Genomic DNA, 16,389 nt, shown 5'->3' on the forward strand with positions numbered 1-16,389 from the left:
AAAAAAAAAAAAAGAACTGACATCTTAATAACAATATTGGGTCTTCTAATCCATGAACATGGAATATCTAAATCTATACCTATAGATATATTTTGAAATGTTTATTTATTTTTGAGAGAGTGCAAGTCGGGGAGGGGTAGAGAGAAGGTGGACAGAGGGTCTAAAGCAAGCTCGGTGCTGACAGGATGACAGCAGCGAGGCTGATGTGGGGCTCGAACTTACGAACCACGAGCTCATGACCTGAGCTGAAGCTGGACGCTCAACCAACTGAGTCACCCAGGTGTGCTTATCTATATATTTTTTTAAGTCTTATAAATATATATATGATTTATATGATTGAAAAAACATATGTATATGATTTTAAAAACTTGCGAATACTTCAGAAGTCAAAGAAGACGTCATAATGGAAATTTTAAAACATTTACAAATGAGTCATAATGAGTGATAACATATTAAAACCTGTGGGTGGTATAAAAGATAGTACTCTGTGGGATTTTCTATTGAAAATCAGAAGACTGAAAACAAACAAAATGCCCTTCATAAAGAGAACAATAGAATAAATCCAAATAAGTAAAGGAAGGAGATAATACAGTTAAGACAGAGATAAATAGAAATAAAGAATATAACAAGAAATGGGGCACGTGGGTGGCTCAGTTGGTTAAGTGTCTGACTCTTGGTTTTGGCCCAGGTCATGATCTCACGGTTTTGCGGGTTCGAGCCCTCCATCGGGCTCCGTGTTGGCAGCATGGAGCTTGCCTGGGATTCTCTCTCTCTCAATCTCTCTCTCTCTCTCTCTCTCTCTCTCTGTCTGTTTCTATCTCTGCCCCACCCCCACTCACACTGTCTCTGTCTCTCTCAAAGTAAATAAATAAACTTAAAAAATATACATATATATAATAAGAGAATCAATAAAGTCCAAAATTGGTTCTTTAAGTAGATGAGTAAGTTAGACAATTAAATAAAAATTAAAAAACAGAAAGTACAATAGAGGCTTTTACATATGAAAGAAAAAGGAATATAAAGGTACAGCAAGATTAAAAATATTAACCAAATGCTAATATCAACTTTATGTCAATGAATTTGAAACTTCAATGAATTAAATTCCTAAAACAAAATGAATCCAATGGACTCCAGAATACATAGAAAGGCTTACAAGTTCTACAATGATGGAAGAAATGAAAGCAGAAGTTAAGAATCTTTTCACAAAGAAAACACTAGACCTAAAATGTTTTTCAGGAGGTCTACCAAACATTTATGAAACAGATCATTCCAGTTTTTGGTTTTTTTTTCTTTCAGGAACTAAGTAGAGAGATCCTTCTAACTTCAGTAACAAAACTAGAAAACTACAGTACAACAGGGGAAACTTTAGATCCATTTCATTCCTAAAAATACATGTAAAAACTCTAAGTACAACGTTAGTAAATCAAATTCGATAGTGTATAAATAGGGAAAATATACCATGATCAAGTGACTTTCAAACGAGGAATGCAAAGGGGCGCCTGGGTGGCTCAGTCAGTGAAGCGTCTGACTTTGGCTCAGGTCACGGTCTTATGGTTCGTGGGTTTGAGCCCCACGTCGAGGTCTGTGCTGACAGTTCAGAGCCTGGAGCCTGCTTTGCATTCTTTGTCTCCTTCTCTCTCTATCCCTCCCCTGCTTGTGTCTGCCTCTGTCTCTCAAAAATAAATAAATGTTAAAAAAAAAAAAAAACAACTTAAACTGGGAATGCAAAGATGGTTTTATTATTAGAAAATACATAAATACTTATACTTAATAGATTAAAAGAGAAAAGCCATATGATCATGTTTAGAGACACAGAAAATGCATTTGATAAAATTCAATGCTAATTCATGATTTTTTAAAAATCCTAGACAAAAATTGGGTTTTTTTTAATCCAATAAAGAGAATCTACCCTCCTTCCCAAAAATATCCCAAAGGGGAAGCTTTAGAATTATTCCCTTTAAAAATTAAAGGCAAGACAAAAGTGTCCACAATCACCCATTCAATATAGTGCTGACAGCCCTAGCCAGTGCAATCAGATAAAGAGAAATTGAAAGCATAAAGATTAGAAAGAAGAAAATAAAACCCCAAAGAATCTATAAATAATTAGAAACAAAAGGAGAAATTAGCAAGCTCGCTGAGTATAATGTGAATATGTAAAAGTCAGTTACGGGCGGGCACCTGGGTGTCTCAGTCAGTTAAGAGTCCAACTCTTGGTTTGGGCACAGGTCGTGATCTCACGGTTCGTGAGACCGATTCCCGGGTTGGGCTCTGTGCCGACGGCATGGAGCCTGCCTGGGATTCTCTCTCTCCCTCTCTGCCTCTTTCCCTCTCTCAAAATAAATAACCATTTTTTTAAAAAAAGTCAATTAATTACGTGTCTGTAAACCCCAAACCATTAAATTTGTAAAAATATACCATTTTAATGGGAAAATGTTCAAATTCACTTGACATTAGAGAAATGCAAATTACAATAATACTAAGATAACATTTTTTACCTATCAGATTGGCAAAAATTAAACATTATGACGACGCATTTTGTCAGTGAGGCCGTGAGGAAACAAATTCCCGTTGCTGATGGGAATGCAAACTGGGACAAGCCTTCTGCAGGATAATTTGGCAACTCTTACTATTAACCCAGCAACCCAGCCACGCTGAGTTGCTTAAATCTCGCATGTTCTTCTAGGACCTGCGTGTGTGACTAGTCCTCAGCTGGCTTCTGGGAGCTGAGTCCTGGGCTACAAACTGATAAGAGTATTTTACACTCTTGGAACTTTGAACCACCTTGTACCAGCCCGCCTACGTGTCTTGTGCCTTATGGGGAACATACCCTTCCTTCCTAAGGGCTGAAATTGAGTAATGAAGTTTCAGTAACTACAGTCAATCATGAAGGTGCTGTGTGCCTGTGTGACCAACCCTCAGTAAAAACCTCAGTTCTCAAGCTCAAGGAAGTTTTTCTGGCAGAAAAGACTTATGTTGCCACTGTTCATTGCTAGGGGAGTAAGGACATCTTGTGTAATTCTGCTGGAAGAGTACTGTTGGAAGCCGGTGCCTGGTTGCCCCAGCCTGCACCCAACGCATCTTTCCCCTTTACTGACCTTGCTTTGTATCTCTTTGCCGTAATCATTTTAGCTGTGAGTATAACAATTTCTGAGGCCTATGAGTGCAGGAAATCACAGAACTGGGGGTGGTCTTAGAGACCACTGACACTTGACGGAACTATAGATGCACTTCCTTTTTGACTCGGCAATCCCACTTCTAGGAATTTACTCTGCAGATACACTTCTGACGGTAAGAAAATACATAGGTGCGAGATTACTCACCTTTGTGAGTAGCTTTGATGGTATTACGAAATATTGGGAACAACATCAATGTCCATACGTAGGAGAGTGGTTGAATAAATGATGGTGTATCTGCCCAGTGGAATATTATGCAGCTGTAAAAAAGAATGAGGAAACTTTCTATGAACTCGTGGAATGATTTCCAGGCCATACTGGTAAGCAAAAAAAGCAATGTGCTCACGAATATGTATTGTATGCTACCCTTTTATAATAAACGGAGATATAAGGTGATATAAGGTGTATGCTCATTTGCGGGGAAAAAAAATACAGGGCAGGTAAGTCGCAAGCTAATGAGATTGTTTATCTATGAGAGTGAACAGATGGAAACAGGTGAATGGGACTGAAGGGAAGAGGGGGAGGGACACTTCTCTAAGTATACCTTTTTTTTTAGCAAAAGGAAAGTAGATACATTATTGTCATTATTAATAACAGCTTATAATTGTAGTTTTTATAGTTTACAAACATTCTCATGTTCATTACATCATTTCCCCCCATCTTCCTTTGCCCACTTATTTTTCTCCAGAGAGCTTGTCACTGTCTGGTATCCCGTTTGTATATTTATATAGTTATGTGTGTACTTATTTATTTTAAAGTTTAAAATGTTATTGAAATCCAAGTTAGCTAACATATAGCGTACTGATGATTGCAGGAGTAGGATTTAGTGATTTATCACTTACATAGAACACCCCGTGCTCATCCCAACAAGTGCCCTCCTTAATGCCCATCCTCCATTTAGCCCATCCCCCCACCCAACACCTCTCCAGCAACCCTCAGTTTGTTCTCTGTGTTTAAGAGTCTCTTATAGTTTGCCTTCTTCTCTGTTCTTATTTTTCCCTCCCTTCCCCTACGTTCATGTGTTTTGTTTCTTAAATTCCACGTATGAGTGAAAATATATGGTATCTGTCTTTCTCTGACTGACTCATTTCACTTAGCATAATACCCTCCAGTTCCATCCACGTTGTTGCAAATGGCAAGATTTCATTCTTTCTCATTGCCGAACAGTATTCCATTGTGTATATATACCACATCTTCTTTATCCATTCATCAGTCGATGGACATTTGGGCTCTTTATATAACTTGGCTATTGTTGACAGTGCTGCTATAAACATTGGGGTGCATGTGCCCCTTCGAATCAGCATTTTTGTATCCTTTGGATAAATACATGGGAGTGCAATTGCTGGGTTGTAGGGTAGTTCTGTTCTTAACTTTTTGAGGAACCTCCATACTGTTTTCCAGAGTGGCTGCACCAGTTTGCATTCCCACCAGCAGTGCAAAAGTGTTCTCCTTTCTCTGTATCCTCACCAATCTAAGTATAGCTTTTAATATAATTCTGACCCTTAGAACCATAGCATGTTTCACATACAACCCCTCCTTAAATAAATAATTAATCAAAATCAATCAGGACATGGCAAAAATCCAAATGGCAAACCTAACTATTGTAAACATCATAACCACATTGAAGGGGATGGAGAAGAAAAGAATTAATCTACATAACTTTATGTCGATGATATTATAAAGCTGAAGATAAGAATTGTACCAAAATGTATTCTAGTTCGGGAATTTGTTTGTCACAGGGATATGAATTTGCAGTTCTGAAACTATGTATATACCAGAATTCAGCAAATAAGCAACTATATTATAGATAAGAAGAGCTAGCTTTCTCTTAGAGAAAAGAGTTACAACCAAGGACAAAGGAAGACTAGAATGAAGACCGATGGTGTAGGACTAGACTCAGAGGCACCAGTATGAACCCATGACTTCAGATACATATTGATACATAAGAGATACATTGGATATATATTTTGTAGCCTTGCCCATTGAGATGGCCTAGAGCAGTAACACCCTAGTAGCAATGATCACACTTAGTTCTTAGATCTTGGTTTCCAAGTAAAAGAATGAAGGTTCTTTGGAGAAGTGGTTGGTTCCAGGGCTGGAGCAGGGAAAGTGCAAGATGAGGGGGTATGCACTGTGCTACCAGAAAGTAAGGAAGTACCCCCGAAATGACAGGAGCACATCAAAAGGACACAGAAGCCAACCAGAAGAAGTCCCCAGTAGCCAAACCTCGGACAATGTTAGCAAAAAATAAATGACTGTAATAGATTATAACCCATAGACTAAATATACCTGAGTCCATGGTGATACAATAGTTTAATTAACAGGAGAAAAGGGACAGTTCTTTCTTACTGTAGGATTTTACATTAATAATATAGAAGGAATGATGGAAATAGAAAATCACCACAGTTGTAATTGTTGCAGGCAAGAAGCATTGAGGGCTGTATAAAACTACAGGATGAAAACAGGAGAAATAGGTATGTGCAGAGTTTCAAAGTATCTCCCCACCTGACACTTACCAATTACAAAGGGAAAATAATGACTTTATAAAGAAGAAACTTGGAGGACACCACTTCAAACAAGTGATCGAAGTTAAAATCCCAGTAACGGGGCACGTTGACATCAGGTACCCCCTGATATCATGCACTAAGAAGGGTACATCAACACTTCTCGCCCAAAATGCATAGCGCTAATACAGTCATGAGGAAACACCAAACAAATTTAGGGACATTCTACAAAATAGCTAGTTACTACTTTCCAAAAGTGTCAAAGCATGAAAGATGGAGCCCTAATTTTTTTCCAGGTCGGAGGAGACTAGGAAGACAAATCACTGCAGTGTGGGATCAGCCCAACTCTAAGGGAAGGAGCCAGGAGCAGTCCAGTCACTTGCTGCCTTCCAGCCTGGAGGTTAGGGGGTGATGGATGCCAATGGCACTATCCATTATGGCCTTCACAAGGCCTAGAATGAAGCCACCAACTTTTACTGGGTCAGAGTCCTTATCAGCTTTGGGCTCTTAATGCGGGTCAAGAGGAATAAAAGGAAATTATGAGAATATTCAGTGTGCCGCCTACAGCAGAAACTTGGTCAGAGCCCAACTTTTACGACACGATAAGCCAAATTCGTTTAAGATAGCAACTGGAAATGTATTCCATTTCCAGGCAGTCTGACTATCAGCAGCTACAAAACCAAGCTAACACTATGCGGCTCTCGTTGGAATGACATCTCAGAAAAGGAGCAACATAAGCGATTATCATTAAACAACGTCGTAGCAAACTCCGGATTCTACTAAACCATGAATAGCATTTTTAAAAAACTTCTGTCTTGCTAAAATCATTTACTTGTGACTTTTCAATTTTTTTGTGTTTTGTTTTGTTTTCTAAAATTGCATCTTTGGGGGTGCCTGGATGGCTCTGTCGGTCACGTGTCCGACTTCGGCTCAGGTCATGATCTCACAGTTCATGAGGTCAAGCCCCGTGTCAGGCTCTGTGCTGACAGCTCAGAGCCTGGAGCCTGCTTCAGATTCTGTCTCCCTCTCTCTCTGCCCCTCCCCCACTCACACTCTGTCCCTCTCTCAAAAATAAATGAACGTTAAAAAAATAAATAAATAAATAAAATCTCATCTTTGGGGTGCCTGGCTGGTCGAGTAGGTAGAGCATGTGACTCTTGATCTTGAGGTCGTGAGTTCAAGCCCCACCTTGGGCATAGAGCTTATTTTTAAAAAGTAATAAAAATAAATAAATAAAATTGTATCTCCAACTCATTTTTTGCACACATTTTAAAAATGGTTTCAAAAAGCCTCAACACAAAGAGTCTGCACATACCTAGGAACATAGAATATAACCAGGGATGGGGATTTTACCTTTGACTTCTTCAGGATACAGTCAATCAGGAATAAAAACAGAGCTCTGGAGGAGAGTATCTGTAGTGCATGCCACTTTGACTTGAACATTTTTGCAGAATTAAAAAAACAAGCATCATCAGCATAACTTCCTCTTTGATTATATTCTGTGATAAAGGTACCATGGGTAATGGATTAATCTGTGTTCTTACCTGTTATTACCACTCTTTAATTGAATTAACTATCTCTGCTTCTTTAGAACTTACACAGTAGACTATCTTTTCTTTTCTTTTTTTTTAATGTTTTTTAAAATTTATTTTTGAGAGAGAGAGAGAGAGAGTGCGTGTGAGCTATGGAGGGGCAGAGGTGGGGGAGGGGGCAGGGGATCCAAAATGGGCTCTGCACTGACAGCAGAGAGCCCGATGCAGGGCTTGAACACATGAACCATGAGATCATGACCTGAGCTGAAGTAGGACACTTAATAGACTGAGCCACCCAGGTGCCCCTAGACTATCTTTTCTACATCGTGAAGTATCCATCTGCTAATTGTGGAAGCTTTCTGTGGCTGGACTTTTCCTCCCTTAATTGTGTTCCCAAGAGTTTGTTCTCTTTCTTTCTTTCTTTCTTTTTTTAATCCCTCTTCCATGGGAAGAGTCTTCCTTAAGCCATACTGGGGGGCCATGCTGCTGAATCAATGGGCACTTCTGTATTGATGTTGGCAACGTTTTTTTGTCATAGGACTATCAATGTTTACTGTGACTATCTGATTACTTATGCTTTTTTTAGTATAATAAGCTTCCCTGAAGATTCTCATATCCTGTACCATTTTTTACTGTATATTAAAATCTTTTAACCTCATTTTAAACAGTATTTATTTAAATAAAAGCTGGTTGTAGACAGTGGCAAGGAAGTTTGTCCAGGTGACTGTTCAAGAATAGGTTTTTAAACCAAAGTTATTCTTTACTGAAAGAGTTAAGAGTTAATGTTTCAAGCATTATTGCCTTTTCCTTTTATAATTGTAAGGTAAAGAATATAAATTTTAAATGAAAAGTTTGGGCCAAATAAAATAATTCAGGGAGATTGTATTTACTTTTTTCTTTTTTATAAGAGAGAGAGTGCAAGTCAGGGAGGGGGAAGAGCGAAAGTCTTAAGCAGGCTACACGCTTGGTGTGGAGCCCAAGATGGGCCTTGATCCCATGACGCTGGGATGGTGACCTGAGCCAAAATCAAGAGTTGATGTTCAACTGACCGAGCCACCCGGGTGCCACTGCAATTACTTTGAAAATTCAAGCATATCACTCAAAAATATGTCTGTGGTACAAGGTGGAATGTTGACCAAATGAAATAATTCTTTATTAACTCACAAATGAGTTTGATGTGTCACCTATGCATAAAAGGAGAAATTAGCCAAAGGACTGGAACAGGTATAGTTATAGGCTGGGGGAAAGCAGAGCATCCAGGGGACAATCTTCAACTTTGCTCTGTTCTTAGGGGAACTGCTGTGTACTTCCAGGAGCAGAGAATATAATCAGAAACAGGAATGGTTTACTTATTGTCACTGATGTGTGGCACACAAGCTACACTATGCTAAATGATAAACCTGACCACTTAAAGACGAAAATCTTAAGACTCTTAAATACAGAGAACAAACCGAGGGTCGCTGGAGCGTGGGGTGGGGAGGAGGGGGAAGACGGATGACGGGCATTGAGGAGGCCACTTGCCGGGATGAGCACTGGGTATTGTATGGAAGCGATGAACCATGGGAATCTACCCCCAAAACCAACAGTACACTTCACACACTGTATGTTAGCCAATTTGACAGTAAATTATACTTTAAAGAGGAAAATAAAAAGCATTCTTTTCACCCAGAAACTGTATCAAAAGCTCCTGATATGTGTTCAAACCAGGGACTAGTACAATCCTTCATCCCTCGCAACCTTTTCTTTTTTTTTTTTTTTTTTTCAACGTTTTTTATTTATTTTTGGGACAGAGAGAGACAGAGCATGAACGGGGGAGGGGCAGAGAGAGAGGGAGACACAGAATCGGAAACGGGCTCCAGGCTCCGAGCCGTCGGCCGGGAGCCCGACGCGGGGCTCGAACTCACGGACCGCGAGATCGTGACCTGGCTGAAGTCGGACGCTTAACCGACTGCGCCACCCAGGCGCCCCCCTCGCAACCCTTTCTATCAGAACTGTCTTACTGTAAGTAACTCAAATGTGTCCAGTTAAACCTTAATGAATGACAAAGTTTTATGTATAGTCATTGCTTATTAATAATTGTCTAACTAAGAAATGTCTAATCCAAAAGCACTAACCCAATACATAGAAGGTACTCTGAAAAAAAAAGAAAGGAAAGAACATCTTAAAAAAGAAAAACAAAACAAAACAAAAAAACAAGCCACAACTGACAGAAAGTACTTGAAAACACATATTGCCGGGGAAATAATTAGAATCAAAATCTATAAAGTACCTTACAAATCAATAATAAAAAGTCAAGAGAAAAATGGGCAAAAGACATGAATAGGCATTTCAAGAACAGATAATTCCGGTGGCCCACAAACATATGAAGAAATGTTTAATCTCTTTAATAATGAGGGAAATGCAATTCAGGGCCATAATGAGATATTTACACTGGTTTGAGACTAGTGTAAGACTTAGGAAATCTGACGATACCAAGTGTTGGAGAGGGTCATCATTTCTGGCAGGATTATTCATTGCTCCGCTCTGAAAAACAATCTGGGATTGTCTTATCCAGTTGAGTCTTTGCATACTTGATGACCCAGCAATTCTGCTTCCAGGTGTATACTCTGGGGAAACATTTCTATGTATGATCCAGGAAATAAATACCGAAATGTTCATGACAACATCAAATAGAAAAAATAAAAGAGCATAAATGCCCATCAACAGAAGAATGGGTAAATGGAAGCATATTTATACAATGGAATACAATACAGCAGTGAAAATGAATAAACTTTAGCTATATCCATTGAGACTTGACCATTTCTGGCTTCAAAGATGGAAGGGGACTAGGAGCCAAGCAATGTGGACAGCCTGGAAAAGCTGGAAAAGTTGAGAAAACGAATTCTCCCCTAGAGCCTCCAGAAAGGAATGGGGCCCTACTGACAGCTTGATTTTAGCCCAGTATGACCCATTTTGGACTTCTGACCTCCAGAACTATAAGGTAACAAGTTTGTGTTAAGCCACTAAGTCTGTGGTAACTTGTTATAGCAGCTATCCGGAACTAATACAGTGTGTTTGTGTGTCAGGTTGGAGGGAGTGGAGGTGGAGAGAGGCTTCCCAGAGAGAATTTTGCTCTCGTCACAGAGACTGGGCTTTCAGGCATGGAGCCAGCTGTACCGGCCTTCCCCCACGGGGTCCCCTTCAGTGTCCCCCTCACGGGGCTCTGCCAGTCTGCGGGGCTCTGGAGCACCTGCTCCCTCAACTGATCCCGCAGTTCCCTTGCCAGATGGACAGGCCCCAGGCAATTGGTTCTCAATATACAAAAGAGGAAACCGAGACCCAGAAAAAGGAGGTAAAGCCGGGAGCAGCACTGCATCTGAGGGCAGGAAATGACCAGATGCCACACCTGGGAACTCACACTTCCTGTGAGGGCAGCCTGTTCCTTCCACAGACTCGTCACAGCTGAACAGGCCCCTGCAGGCTCCTGTCCACATCTGTGCTGAGAACGCAGCCCCACAATTGCCAGGTGTCATCATAATTGCCACCTTCCACCACCCCCACCCCACCCCCCCCGTCCCTCCTCCCCGGAGACAGGACCACAGTCAAAGCCAGGACCCACCTGACCACAATCCAGGGCTGGCCAGACCCTTGGAAGCAGAATCCTTGGGTTCCATTGGCGGCCGGGGACGAGTGTCACAATGGGGCCAGGCGGTCTGGGGGAGGGGGGGGAGGAATGGTGGGGAGCAGTATTCGACCCCAGGGCACAGCTACCGCAGACCCCAGAGACAGAATGGGGCAAGGTGGGTGGATGGGAAGGAGAGTCCAAGGAGCTGCTCCCAGACCTGAGAACAGAGGTGTAAACAGAGCGGAGGCCTGGTCCTCAGTGGCTTCATTTGAGATGGGGGGTGGGGGAGGGGTGGAGAGAAGTTTAGGGAGCTGCCATAGGATGGTTTCTGCTTTCTCTGAAAGGAGGGAAGCCAGATGTTAGAAAGGAGGTAGGAGGGAAGGGAGCGATACGGAGCGAAGCGTGGAAACAGCCACTGGTGAAGATTGGAAAATAAGCTGATGAGAAAAAGCTGGCAGGGAAAAGCTGGGCGCTGTTAAACTTGAGGCTGGTGGCCAGGAATTCACAGAATAGGCCTGCTGGGCGTGTGACTTCGGCAGTGACGGCAGCCTGGGGTTCAGGGAGAGAGAAGGCCAACAGTCGGGCTCGTTCGCTGCTATGGTGTTGCTAGCTAGCTGGTCGCAACCAGAGTGGAAGGGGGAAAGAGAAGGCTTTTGGCAACAGGGAGGAGTGGTGTCTCTCCATAGACGTGAAAGTGGTGGCTTCTTTCCTCTAGTCCTAGAAGAGAGGACAGAGGCGGAGAGAAAGAAAGTACCAAAGTCAGCAGACCAGGGGGCCCAATGAGGCTAAGGAGGGTGTTATGGGATTGGATGTTTGTGTCCCCCAAATGTATATGTTGAAGCTAGCCCTCGGTGTGATGGTATTTGGAGAAGGGGCTTCTGGAGGTGATTTAGTTTAGATTAGCTCATGAGAGTGGGGCCCTTGTAATGAGACTAGTGGCATTAAAGAAGGAGGAGAGGGGCACCTGGGTGGCTCAGGTCATGGTCCCAGGGTTCGTGAGTTCCAGCCCTGTATCTGGCTGGCTAGCCATCTTGTGCCCCTGGCCTTTCCCCTCCTCTCCCTCTTCCTCCCCTCTCCTTTTCCCCTCCCCACCCTGCTCTTGTGTGCTTGTGCTCTCTCAAAAATAAATACTAAAAAAAATGTTTTTTATATTTATTTACTTTGGGAGACAGAGAGAGAGAAAGAGTGAGCAGGGGAGGGGCAGAGACAGAGGGAGACACAGAATCTGAAGCAGGCTCCAGTCTCTGCACTGTCAGCACAGAGCCCGACGTGGGGCTCGAACTCATAAACCATGAGATCGTGTCCTGAGCTGAAGTCGGACACTCAACTGACTGAGCCACCCAGGCACCCCTCAAAAATAGATATTAAAAAAAAAAAGTAGGAGGAGAGAGAGAGAGAGAGAGAGACTGTTCCTTCCCACTCCACGTTCTTGCCCCGAGGAAAGGCCATGTGAAAGCACAGCAAGGAGGTGGCCGGCTGTCTGCAGGCCAGGAAGAGCCCTCACCAGAACCCGCCTCTGCTCACGCCCAGCCTCAGAAAGTGTGAGAAAACAAGTTTGTGTTTTTAAGCCACCAGTCTGCGGCACCTCGTTGCAGCCTGGGCAGTCCAAGGCAGACAGGAAGGAAGAATGGAGGAAACCAGCCGGAAGGATGGGGCTGCGGTCAGAGAAGGGGGTGTCTGAATTAGAGGCGCCTTCATTTACTGACTTCTACGCTAGGAATTGTTGAGATTTTGGTGGTGGGCGTGTAGTTTTGCAGGATGACAGCAGGAGCCTGGGTGGAAGGGACGGTGGTGAAGCAGGTGGTTTTCGGTGAGTGAGGCTGTGTTAGCCGGAAGTCAGTAAAAGGTTTCTGCAAGAGCAGAGCAGCAGCAGTGAGGAGAGAGGAGGAGGAGGAGGAGGGAGGGGGAGGGGCTTACCTTGGCCCCCAGCTGTGAGAGCCCAGGGTGCCCAGAGGCAGAGGTGGGACACTGGTGTCCTTCTAAGAAGGGCTGGGGACACGGGCAGTAGTTCCGGAGAGCGAGGTTGAGAGCACAGGGAGGGAGCCAGGTCAGGGGGAACAGTGTGGGAGTAGAGGAGTTGGCTGGAGAAGAGTGGGGTGCCCTAGGCTTTGGACATTGATGTGGCGACACAAGAACAAAGTACAGAGGTCTCAGTCTCAGAAGTCTCTCTGAGGAGGGCGGGCCCAGAGAAGCTGAGCTGTGCACCCAGGGCGCGGGCCAATGGGGCACCGATCAGCTGTTCGCCTCTTCCTCCCTCCAGTTCCACCGGTATCACCCCGTTTAATCATCAGGTCAGGTGAGGCGGTAATGTTTGCCATGGATTTCATTGTCGTAAGGACGCCCTGCCTTGTTTCTCTGCTCCTGCTTTTGCCCTGTTCCAACCCATGCTTCAGATACAGCGTGAGTTTTATCATACCCATCTTGCGGGGCCACCTCCCTTGCTTGGAGAGAAAAAGACAACCAGTAGCTTTCATTGTTCTCAGAACAAAGTTCAAAATTAAACTCGTGGCCCGATCTCTGCTGTCAGCACGGAGCCCACTTTGGATCCTCTGTCTCCCTCTCTCTGCCCCTTCCTGGCTCATTCTCTGTCTCTCAAAAACAAATAAAATATTTAAAAAAAAAAAAAATGTGGCCCGCGTGCGGCTTCTCAAACTTCCAGAACTCGTTCCGTCTTCACCCCAAAGTGCTTCTGCACCCCCCTGGCTGCCTGTGCCTCCTCTGGCCTGCACTTCCTTCTCTCCATGGATGACCATCCTTAGGGGGCCTTCCACGTCCTGCATGCTGGGTCAGCTGCCCGGTTTAACCCCACGGGGACCTCCAGATTCATCCAGATTCATCCAGAGCATTCCCCTGAGGCGCTGGGGAGCGGTTTCATGGCTGCAGATGAGTTGTGCACCTGTGGGTCCAGCATGCTCCCGAAGGCAGAGCAGTAGGTGAGCGGGTCAGTGAGTGAGGCGAGCCCGGGGTGCGTGAGTCAGGCCCGGGCTCCAGGACTCAGCCCTGAGACCTAGGGGTGTGGGGGAGGGGGGTGCGGAAGGGGTTGGCACTCCTTTTCTATCTCCTTGGACTTGGGGGCCCACTGCCAGAGACCTTTGTCTTTCACACCCAAGATTAGAATCCTTGAGGATTCGAGTAAAGGGACCTATGAAACCATCCACTTGAGGGGCGCCTGGGTGGCTCAGTCGGTTAAGCGGCCGACTTCGGCCCAGGTCATGATCTCGCGGTCGGTGAGTTCGAGCCCCGCGTCGGGCTCCGTGCTGACGGCTCAGAGCCTGGAGCCTGTTTCCGATTCTGTGTCTCCCTCTCTCTCTGACCCTCCCCCATTCATGCTTTGTCTCTCTCTGTCTCAAAAATAAAATAAACGTTAAAAAAAAAAAAAAAACCATCCACTTGAAAATGGGGAGCCTAAGTACCAGGCTCCCGTCACCAAGGCCTGAGAGCTCAGCCCTGTGCCCCAGCTGACCGTCAAGGCTGCACTGCTAGGGTGTCTCCCCAGTCTGGGCTTTTCTCTGATCAACACAGTCTATGGAGAACCACCACAGTCCAGCCTGTGCTGGAAACTTCCTGGTATCATCAAGCCCCCTTTCTGTCAAGCTTCTCAGGGTAGAGCCAAGATCAGGTCCTCTGAGGTCCTAGGGGCTCAGCAGCTGAGCTCCTGTCAGCAACTGCTAAAAGACATTTCCCTTTTTTTTCTTCATTTTTATTTAATTTATTTTTTAAATTTACATCTAGGTTAGTTAGCATATAATGCAACAATGATTTCAGGGGTAGATTCCTTAATGCCCCTGACCCATTTAGCCCATCCCCACAACCCCCCACAACCCCTCTAGTTAACCCTCTGTTTGTTCTCCATATTTAAGAGTCTCTTATGTTTTGTCCCCCTCCTTGTTTTTATATTATTTTTGCTTCCCTTCGCTTGTGTTCATCTGTTTTGTATCTTAAAGTCCTCATATGAGTGAAGTCATATGATATTTGTCTTTCTGTGATTGGCTAATTTCACTTAGCATAATACCCTCCAGTTCCATCCATGTAGTTGCAAATGGCAAGATTTCATTCTTTTCGATTGCTGAGGAATACTCCATTGTATATATATATACATATATATATGTATATATATATATATATATATATATATATATATATATATATATACCACATCTTCTTTATCCATTCATCCATCGATGGACACTTGGGCTCTTTCCATACTTTGGCTATTGTTGATAGTGCTGCTATAAACATTGGGGTGCATGTGTCCCTTCGAAACAGCACACCTGGATCCCTTGGACAAATGCCTGGTAGTGCAATTCCTAGGTTGTAGGGTAGTTCTATTTTTAGTTTTTTGAGGAACCTCCACACTGTTTTCCAGACTGGCTGCACCAGTTTGCATTCTCACCAGCAGTGCAAAAGACATCCTCTTTCTCCGCATCCTCGCCAACATCTGTTGTTGCCTGAGTTGTTGATGTGAGCCATTCTGACAGGTGTGAGGTGGTATCTCATCGTGGTTTTGATTTGTATTTCCCTGATAATGAGTGATGTTGAGCATTTTTTCATGTGTCAGTTGGCCATCTGGATGTCTTCTTTGGAGAAGTGTCTATTCATGTCTTTTGCCCATTTCTTCACTGGATTATTTGTTTTTTGGGTGTCGAGTTTGATAAGTTCTTTCTAGATTTTGGATACTAACCCTTTATCTGATATGTTGTTTGCAAATACCTTCTCCCATTCTGTCGGTTGCCTTTTAGTTTTGCTGATTGTTTCCTTCGTTGTGCAGAAGCTTTTTATTTTGATGAGGTCCCAGGAGTTCCTTTTTGCTTTTGTTTCCCTTGCCTCTGGAGATGTGTTGAGTAAGAAGTTGCTGCGGCCAAGGTCAAAGAGGTTCTTGCCTGCTTTCTCCTCGAGGATTTTGCTGACTTCCTGTCTTACGTTGAGGTCTTTCATCCATTCTGAGTTTATTTGTGTGTATGGTGTAAGAAAGAGGTCCAGGTTCATTCTTCTGCATGTCGCTGTCCAGTTTTCCCAGCACCACTTGCTGAAGAGACTGTCTTTATTCCATTGGGTATTCTTTCCTGCTTTGTCAAAGATTAGTTGGCCATACGTTTGTGGGCCCATTTCTGGGTTCTCTCTTCTGTTCAATTGCTCTCTTCTGTTCTTGTGCCAGTACCATACTGTCTTGATAATTACAGCTTTGTAATACAGTTTGAAGTCCGGGATTGTGATACCTCCAGCTTTGGTTTTCTCTTTCAAGATTGCTTTGGCTATTCAGCGTCTCTTCTGGTTCCATACAAATTTTAGGATTGTTTGTTCTAGCTCTGTGAAGAATGCTGGTGTTATTTTGATAGGGATTGCACTGAATATGTAGACTGCTTTGGGTAGTATCGACATTTTAGCAATATTTGTTCTTCCTATCCAGGAGCATGGAATATTTTTCCATTTTTTTTGTGCCTTTCTCAATTTCTTTCATAAGCTTTCTATAGTTTTCAGTGTATCGATTTTTCACCTCTTTGGTTAGATTTATTCCTAGGTATTTTATGGTTTTTGGTGCCATTGTAAATGGGATCGATTCCTTGACTTCTCTTTCT

At 43.4% G+C, this 16,389-nt stretch overlaps 1 protein-coding gene and 1 pseudogene across 6 annotated transcripts in view; one reads left to right on the plus strand and one right to left on the minus strand.

Moving 5' to 3' along the window:
- Window positions 1-10,745, minus strand: part of SLC22A14 (solute carrier family 22 member 14) — a 31,537-nt gene extending 20,792 nt beyond the window's left edge. For 4 of the 6 annotated variants that reach the window (XM_049629001.1, XM_049628996.1, XM_049629000.1 and 1 more), the window contains exons 1-2: window positions 10,595-10,745; window positions 3,321-3,433 (exon numbers count right to left, since the gene is read on the minus strand). The gene's annotated coding sequence lies outside the window, so the exon portion shown is untranslated. Of the gene's footprint in view, window positions 1-3,320; window positions 3,434-7,030; window positions 7,177-10,594 lie in introns of those variants that run through there. The other 2 variants (XM_049628998.1, XM_049628997.1) reach the window with 2 other exon arrangements.
- LOC125921671 (small integral membrane protein 19-like) lies at window positions 5,290-6,390 on the plus strand (annotated as a pseudogene).
- Window positions 10,746-16,389: the final 5,644 nt, after the last annotated feature.

The sequence above is a fragment of the Panthera uncia genome, chromosome C2 (assembly GCF_023721935.1).
Source record: "Panthera uncia isolate 11264 chromosome C2, Puncia_PCG_1.0, whole genome shotgun sequence".
In the NCBI taxonomy this organism is placed as follows: Eukaryota; Metazoa; Chordata; class Mammalia; order Carnivora; family Felidae; genus Panthera; species Panthera uncia.